We start from the raw sequence: 9,646 nt of genomic DNA, 5'->3' as shown, positions 1-9,646 counted from the left end.
GGGGCTAAGTGGCAAATCACAGCTTTGATGGTGACAAAAAAGAAAGAAAGTGAGATCACTAGATTCAACTTTGTCCTTTCCTTGCATTCTTCAAAAGCAAGATCCCCAGTCTCCCTCGTCATCTCCCCCCACCCAAGAACTGCATATTTCTCATGCCCTAATATGAACAAAACAGTTTATGACCAGATGAGCAGACAGCCAGATAACTCTAAGGAAGACAGAGGGCAAAAAGGCTAAGATGAAGACACAGGATGGAGAAACTCTGCCTGACTCCAGCTGCCTCTCTCACGTCCACCATCCTGCATCTGGCAACAGGAGTTCCCCAAGTGTCACGGGAGATGCTCCAGCAGAAAGGGTCTAGGAGCTGTAGGAAAATAGGACGTTACAGGCCTCTTCTTCCCACCTTGGAGAGAAGGCCACAATGAAAGAATCTTGTTTGCCTTTTATTTTTCCATTGTGTATTTCTTTTTCTTTTCTTTCTTTCTTTTTTTTTTTTTTTTGAGACAGAGTCTCACGCTGTCACCCAGGCTAGAGTGCAGTGGCACAATCTCAGCTCACTGCAACCTCCACTTCCTGGGTACAAGCGATTCTCCTGCCTCAGCCTCCTGAGTAGCCAGGATTACAGGCTCGTGCCACCATGCCCAGCTAATTTTTGTATTTTTAGTACAGATGGGGTTTCACCATGTTGGCCAGGCTGGTCTTGAACTCCTGACCTCAGATAATCTGCCCACTTCAGCCTCCCAAAGTGCTGGGATTACAGGGGTGATCCACAGTGCATTTCTTGAATGTATTTGGCATAGAATGCTCTATTCATCAAACATCTGTTAACAGTCTGTTAAAATGCAATTTTTCCATCTCAGTTTTAGCTGAGGGTCTGTGATAAGAGCTGCCACCTGTTCTCACATTCCAAAGTGAGATTCCAGTCCCTGAAACTTGCGTGATTGTTTGTTACTGCAGCACAACTGAGTCCATGCAGACTGATACAGATGAGCACCAGACAGGAGCCTTGCCCATCAGACACTGTTGCCTGCATATTTCAAACAGGACATTTTTTCTTAAAGGGCCAGATAGTAAACAGGTTTTGTGGGCCATGGCTCATTTGGCCACAGATTATAGTTTGCTAAGCCCTGTTCTAGACCCCTCTTGTTAGACTTGCAAAGGAGAAGGCAAAAAACCAGTTTCGTGGCTCTTGGCTTTTCATGCATTGGAATGTATAAAAGGGTTAAAATTGCAGACGTAGAGAAGTCGAAGTATGCAGGTTGTTCTTTAGAGAGAGCTCTTGGGGTACTATGATCCCCAATCCTAAAGAGAAACTGTTAGGTGTAGTTCAATGATCTATTACCATGGAAAACCCATCCTAAACATCAATCTTCAATGGTAGATTATCTCTAAGGACTCTTCAGGTTGGTAGTTGGATAGTCGCTTTGCTGCTGCTGGTGCCATCTGGGGTCACTCATATGACTGCACTCAGCTAGGATTTTGGCTGCCACCGGAAGCTCAAGGTGGCGCCACGTCCCCCTTTCCCACCACAGGCTCCCCTCACACCAGGCTCCAGCTAGGCCAGGGGCAAAGCTTTACCTCTGAACAGAGGTTGGGGTTTTGATTATTAAACAAGACTGGACATGCTAGTTATCTAACTGACAGATATGTGTGGCTATCAGCACGGAAAGCTTTTTATTACCTGAGTAAAAAGATTTCCTCCAGGACTGGGGAAAGGACTAGCACTACAACATCAGAGCCAGGGCAGGGGGAGGTAAATTACTTTCTGGTTATCCCCGTTCAGTTTATGTGACACTTATCACATTTCCCAAGCAATGTCTCTGGAATAGAAATAGGTACATATTTAAGTACCCATATGGAAATAGGTACATATTTAAGTACGCATATGTACTTATTTCCATTCCAGACACATTGCTTGGAAAAGACCCTCAGGGAAAATTAGGATGTGCTGGAGCCTCTAACACCAGCAGACGCTGGTTCGCATGGTGGTGTGTGGGCTCTCATTTCTTGCTCCATCTATGAGACCCTATTCCCACACCCTGAGACAAGGTACAAGTCCACATACCTGTACGACGATGTGGTGGCTCATTGCACAGGATTTAAGGTCAAAAAAATCAATGTTCTGGCCAGGCTTCATTGCTGGCGCCTGTAATCCCAGCACTTTGGGGGGATCACTTGAGCTCGGGAGTTCAAGACCAGCCTAGGCAACATAGCAAGACCCCATTTCTACAAATAAAATAAAATAAAGTAAAAACCTAGGTTTACATCCTAACGATTTTCCAATTATTATCCATGGAATCTATAACAATTCATGGTTCCTCTGAGCTTTAGTTTTCTTATCCATAAACTGGGGATGATGATGTCTCCCTTACAGGGTTGTCAGGAGAATGAAATGGGATAATCAGGCAAAGCATTCAGCTGATGCGGAGGAAATCCTTGTCACCATGTCAGTGTCTAATGCTATAAATGGGGAGAACCGCATCTGTTTGGAATTGCTGTATACACACATATTCTGCTCAGGAAAGCATCAGCAGAAGCTACTAACATTGGCTGCCTTTGGGGAGGGAAGCGCATGGCTGAGAAGAGGCGAGAGAAAGACTTTTCACTGTTTAACTCTTTTGTACCTTTTGAATTTTGAAGCATATGAATGTATTAATTATTCTAAACATAAACTTAAAATCTTTCTAATATTTTATTATGAAAGTTTTCAAACCTACAGAAAAGTTGAAAGAATTTTAAAATGACCACCATGTACCCACTGCTGTGGATCGGCCATGACCATTCTACTATACTAGTTTTATCTCATATCTATTAAATTTTTAAAATAAAATGAACCTATCTCTGAGGCCTAGGGAAGTTTCTTTACTTATTAGGGTCTGTATGTTCCCTCTGTGAAATGCGAAATGTGGGGTATCATCCCTGTTACTCACCACACCCAGGGTAAATCTGAGTGAGCTGTTGGCTGTCTTGCCTATATGTCATAAGTACCCCTTGGGGTGGCTTCCTGGCTTAAAACAGTCCTCTCTCTCTCTCTCTCTTTTTTGAGACCGAGTCTCACTCTGTTGCCCAGGCTGGAGTACAGTGGCATGATCTCAGCTCACTGCAACCTCCACCTCCCAGGTTCAAGTGATCCTCCTGCCTCAGTCTCCCGTGTAGCTGGGATTACAGGCACACACCACCACACCCGGCTAATTTTCGTATTTTTAGTAGAGACGGGGTTTCACCATGTTGGCCAAGCTGGTCTTGAACTCCTGACCTCAGATGATCCACCCACCTCTGCCTCCCAAAATGGTGGGATTACAGGTGTGAGCCACCATGCCTGGCCCAGTTCTCTCTCCTTGAAAACAAACCCACCACACATGTGTGAGCTCCAAGTGGCTACAGGTGCACCACAGCCTCGTCCCCCTCCAACTTCACCCCCAGCAGTAACCCAGGGATGGTGGAGTGGATAGCCTGCCACTTACTGCTATTTCTGATTCTTCTCCCCTCCAGCCCTCAGAGGGGCTCTGTACTTGCTGCCCTTTTGATGTGGAGCCTCCCTCAGCCTGGATTGTTGAGTTGTTACAAGGAGGTCACATGCCCTGGAAAGTCATCTGGACCCAGAGTGGACTTCGTGTGTGTGTGAAATAAGCCTTTGTTTTGATGAGTCCCTGAGACTTGGGGGATTGTTTGTTACTGCAGCACAGCTGAGGCCATGCGGGCTGATACAGATGAGCAGCTGACATGAACCTGGCCCATCAGACACTGTTGCCTGCATATTTCAAACTGGAATTAAGGGAAGTGAAGCAGTCCTTTGCTGGTGACAAAGCTGTCAACTGGAAGCTTGGGAGCAATTAATTAGAAATGAGACTTCCTTCTATGTAGATGAAGCCAATCAGAGAGAATTCAGCCTTTGGGAGAAAAGAAGATGTGTGTGTGTGTTATGTGTGTGTGTGTGTGTGTGTGTGTGTGTGTGAATGTGTGTGTGAGAGAGAGAGAGACAGAGACAAAGAAAGAGAGGTAGCATTTAAGGCCCAGAATCTCTGACTCTAGTTGTTTACCCCCATAGACTACTGGTAGACTTTTTTCCTTCCAGCTTCGAATGGGGAAAGAAAGAGTAATCAAGATATTTTCCCAGTCTCTAGGAGATTAAGAAAATGCCTTCAGCAAGATCAAGACCATCCTGGCTAACAGAGTGAAACCCCGTCTCTACTAAAAATACAAAAAGTTAGCCGGGTTTGGTGGCGTGCACCTGTAGTCCCAGCTACTCGGGAGGCTGAGGCAGGAGAATCGCTTGAACCCATGAGGCAGAGGTTGCAGTGAGCCGAGATCATGCCACTGCACTCCAGCCTGGGTGACAGAGCGAGACTCCGTCTTTAAAAAAAAAAAAATGCCTTCAGCAATCTTTAAGTCCAGGGCAAATGGTGCTTCTGAATGCCTTGTCTCGAATGAGCTGAGGATACTTCCTGGGGTGGATGGAATAGGCCCATTTCTGTTGTAGGTCACAGAAAAACCAACTCAGGCTGGTTCAAGCAGAAAAGGAGAATTTCTTAGCTCATGGAACTGAAAAATCTCGAGTAGGTCTGACTTCATGGACAGGTATACTAGATGTTTTTGTGGAAGAAGGCTGGAGTCAGGGGTCAGAATCTAAACTGATTAAGGATTCTCACTCTGGTTCTGCTGATCTGTTTTTCCGGAAAATTATGAACTGATACCGAATCATAGCCATATTCATTTCTAAAGTCCCAGTGGTTACTTTAGCTCTCTTTATCCATCCATCTTCTCCTCACCATTCAAGGCCCAGATCCAAATCTGCCTCTTCTGAGAAGCCTCCCTTACTGCCCCAATTCCCAAGGTCTCCACTTTTCTCTGAGTCCCCATTGCATTCAAAGTCTTTCCATACTTGTAGTCAAGTCAAAGGCCCATATAACCTTTGGATTGAATTCCACTTAAAGTACGTTCAGATAAAAAATTACAAACTAAGGGCAAACTATGCATAGAGCTCTGTGTTTTACATTTTGCAAACACTTCCACTTGCTGTTCATCCATCCATCCTTCTGTTCATTATCCGTCATCCATCCATGCGCTCATTGAAACCAGCATTGACCGACTACCTACAATATGCATGTCCTGTGCTGGATCCCAGGGATACAGCGATGCATATGACACACTTGTCACCCTCAGTGAGCTCTTGACCTAATTTGGGCAACAAACATGTTGTAATCATATCAACAAGTAGAAGAATCATATTAACAAGAAGAAGAAGAAAAAGAAGAATCATTGTAATCATTATCAACAACAAGAGGAAGAATCATTGATACTTAATGAGCACTTTCTTTGTGCCAGTCACCGTGCTAAGCAACTTACATGCACTATCTTAGTCCTAACAACAACTTCATAAAGTAATGTATGAGACAGTGCTTATCTATTGCTTTACAACAAACTACAACAAAACATAGTAGCTTCAAACAAAAATTATATTATCATCTCTCTAAATTCTGTAATCTGAACTGGGCTCAACTGGGTGGTTCTTCTGTTCTTGCCTGTGGTCACTCAGGTGGCTGCAATCAGCTGAGGGTGGGCTTGGCTAGGACACTGGGAAGCTGGGCTTTCCTCTCCCTGTGTGGTCTGTGGGCCTCTCATTCTCATGTGGCATCTCCATATGGTCTCTCCAGCAGGGCATCTGAATTTTACCTGGCATATCTGGGCTCCCAAGAGCATGGAAGCTGTCAGGACCTCTTCAAGCTTAGGACCAGAGCAGGCACAGTGTCCCTTCCACCCCATTCCATTGTTTAAGGCAAGCTGCAAGCCCCGACCACAGCCAAGAAAAGGTGGCAATAAAGCAAGTTGCAAGGACCATCTACAGTCGAGGAAAGGTGGCAATACAAAGGTATGAACACTTAAAAGCATGGTTTATCAGAAACCACTGATATAATAGACTACCACAGTCAAGAGTCTTTCTATTGCAAGTGAAATAAACTTGACTCATACTAACTAAAGTTTTTTTTAAAAAAAATAGATTGGGGAAGGATGATTTATTGGCTTTGTAACTGAAAGCCCAGGTGTGCATTTGTCTGTAGGAATGGCTGGATCGAGGGGCTCGTTGATATCATCAGGGTTTTATCTTTCTTTTCATTTCTCAGAGAGTTTCTCTCTTTGTGGTGGGTAAGATGGCTGCCCACATTTCTAGAACCACATCCTATCAGCTCAGCAAGCATACAAAGGTATGAATACTTAAAAGCATGGTTTATCAGAAACCACTGATATCATAGACTACCACAGTCAAGATTATTTCTATTGCAAGCGAAATAAACTTGACTCATACTAACTAAGGGTTTTTTAAAAAATGGATTGAGGGAGGATGAAGTAGGTGGGTTATGCCCATTTGACAGATGGGGAAACTGAACTCGAGCAGTCAGAGCATTTCCTCATATTCAGTGGTAAGTTTAGAATTTGTAGTACGTTTCCTTCCATTGCAATGTGTAGGCAGGGAAAGGAGAGGAAGGAGTTCAGGGATCAGTCTGTGTTTCTGGCTTACGCTGCTGATGTTTCTGTAACCACATGTGGATCTGGAATTTTAATTCCACTTCCATCCTGGAATTTGCAGTCTCCAGGGAGCTGCTTGCTCAGGGCTCCTTAGCCTGGGGAGTGGGGCCCTCACCTACCCCTCGCTCCAAGGTCACTGAACTATGGGACCGGACTTTGCCCTGGCCCTGCAGAATAATCCTGGTCACTCTCCTCACCCCTGCCTCCCACCCTCTGGAGGTGGAGAGGCACGAGCCACGACGTGTGGTCTGACTGAATTCAAGTGGGGGCATCACTTCCTACCCGACACTCCCCCACCTGATACCTGTTCACCCTTCAGCCTGCAACACTAAGAAATGGAACTCTTTCTTTCTTGCTTGTCTGCAACACATTTTAAGAATTTGGGTAGCAATCTGGCATTACTGAAAGTTCATTTACTGAAGCATCTGTTCAGAATCCGGCAAAGGTTGAATGTATGTGTATTTATATTACAGGACATTATTATCCAGTAAGGTGTGTATATTACACAAGCAGGGAATCATGGTGATCTGCCTGCTATGGCGGCCTCTTATTGGCGCATTGTGTGACCCACTCTCTGCTTAGGTTGTTGAATTCATGTATTCATTTCACTCTCACAACACTTGAGTGGAGGACTCTCAGGAGTCCCAATTGACAGAAGTGGAAACGGAAGCTCAGGGAGGTCAAGTCTCTCTGCACGTGTCACACAGCTAGAGCTGGTAGCTGAGCCTGAATATTCTTTCCTCTCCACTGTGTAACAGCAGCAGTCACCACTGACCCCAAATGCTCAACCCCCCAGGACTCATCTCCTCTCCGCCTCAGCTACCCCTCACCCCCCATCCCACACCAGCTGGGCACCCCCAGTGGACAACAGGTTGCCCTACAGCCAAGACATTCTTTCCATTCTATTGCTCATATGGTTGGTGAGATTGTTTGAAAATATTCAGACATGGCCAAAACTAGGAGAAAAGCAAAACCAATATAATGCAAATAATAATAAGTACAAAAGTTCAAAGACTCACAAGAGATGTGATAATATATCCAAGACTCCTTGGCACAGCCCCGTAAGGAAAATGTTATTTCCATTCTTCAGATGTGAAGCTGTCATTCCTAAAGAGTAAGTAATTTGTCCCAAGGTCACAGAGCTAGTAGGTTGGCTGAGCCAGATATTGAACCCAGGTCAATGTGGCACCGAAATCAATGCAGTTTCCTTTCCACCCTGCTGCGAAAGGGCCCCTGAGCTCAACAAGCTCATAGTCATGTTGGGAGAAGACAATTCCGTGGATAATTGCTCCACGGCAATGACCACAGTAAACACAGGTCAATATGAGAGTGGTGTGTGAGCAGGAAGAAGAAATCAAGGAGGGCTTCTGGGAAGAGGTGATGCCTGAACTGAGTCATTCAGGATGAATGGCAGGTGCAGTGAGCCTACAGGAGGGAGAAGGCAGGACAACGCCAGAGGAAGTAGCATGCTGTCACTGCCAGCCATTACTGCAAGCCATTGTCACAGTGGTCTATGTTACCCTTCAGGGTAAACAAAAGGTAACGTCTCCCTTGTATGTGACTCACAGGGCTATACCAGTGATATGGTTTTGCTCTGGGTCCCCACCAAAATCTCATGTCAAATTGTAATCCCCAGTGCTGGAGGAGGGGCCTGGTGGGATTGACTGGATCATGGGGGCGATCTCTAATGGTTTAGCACCATCCCCCTAGGGCTGTCTTGTGATAGAGTTCTCCTGAGATCTGCTTGTTTAAAAGCGTGTGGCACCTCCCCACCCTTTCCTCCTGCTCCCGCCTTGTAAGGTGTGCTGGCTTCCCCTTCGCCCCTCTGCCACGATTGTAAATTTCCTAAGGCCTCCCTAGAAGCAGAAGCCTGTACAGCCTGCAGAACTGTGGGTCGATTAAACCTCTTTTCTTTATAAATCACCCAGTCTCAGATATGCCTTTACAGCAGTGTGAGAAAGGACTCATACAATCAGTAAAAGTGACGGTCATCTGATATGCTGTCGTCTATCAGATTCACCACGAATCTTGTGGGGAGAATAGGAGATGTTTTTAACTGAAGTGAAATCCATACAACATAAAATTAACCACTTTAAAGTAGACAATTCAGTGGCATCTAATGCCTTTAGGGTTCAGAGTGTGCAGAATGTTGTACGACCATCACTCTATCTGGTTCCAAAACATTTTTGTCACCTCACGATGCAGTGACCTCAACACCCATTAAGTAGTTGACCTCAACAAGCTCATAGGTTGAGAGCAGACAATTCCATGGATAATTGTTCTACAGCAATGATCCTAGTAAACAGAGGTGAACATGAGGCTGGTGTATGAGCAGGCAGAAGGAATCAAAGAGGCCTGAGCATCACCTCTTCCCAGAAGCCCTCCTTGATTCGTTGGTGTCCCCGTGACCTGGTTCCAATAAAGCCCATTAAGCAGTTACTCCCTATTCCTCCTTCCCTCCAGCCCCTGCTTTTTTGTCTCTAGATTGACCTAGTCTGGATATTTCATACATATAAGTAGTGTGACCTTTTGTGTCTGGCTTCTTTCACTCAGCATAATTTAATATTTTACACATTTTCTAATTGAGGAGGAGAGGGCAGAGCTCACACTGTGGTCTAAAGTGGACACAGCATCTCCTGCTCTCTCTCCCTTCTACCTTGTTCTCATCCCTTTAGACATGTCCTGCCATCCTTTGAGGGCCCAGAAGTCAGATCCACAGGCCTGGGTGAGTCCCTCCTCTGCCATTTTCCTTGGACATCTTATGCCCTTTCTGAGCCTCAGGCTTCCCATCTGTCAAATGTAATGATTGACAAACAATGTGAATATACCTAACAGGACTGAATTCTACACTTCCAAATGGTTAAGACGGTGAATGTTGTGTGTTTCTTTTACCATAATTTAAAAAGTAATACAAGGGAAAACCTTTAGAAAATGAGATGGTTGGATTGGTGACTAAGGGCCCCCTAATCCTGTAGAATCGTGAGACCAAGCATTCATGATTGAGACTTAGGGAAAAGAAAGGCAAGACGAGGAGGCAAAAGGGAAAGGAACAAAGGAGGAGAGACATAGCGGTGGGAGGGGGAGGAGGAGGAGAGGAAGAAGGAGGAAGGAAAGGGGGAGG

The sequence above is a fragment of the Symphalangus syndactylus genome, chromosome 18 (genome assembly GCF_028878055.3).
Source record: "Symphalangus syndactylus isolate Jambi chromosome 18, NHGRI_mSymSyn1-v2.1_pri, whole genome shotgun sequence".
Lineage (NCBI taxonomy): Eukaryota > Metazoa > Chordata > Mammalia > Primates > Hylobatidae > Symphalangus > Symphalangus syndactylus.
This window is presented reverse-complemented; position numbering follows the sequence as displayed.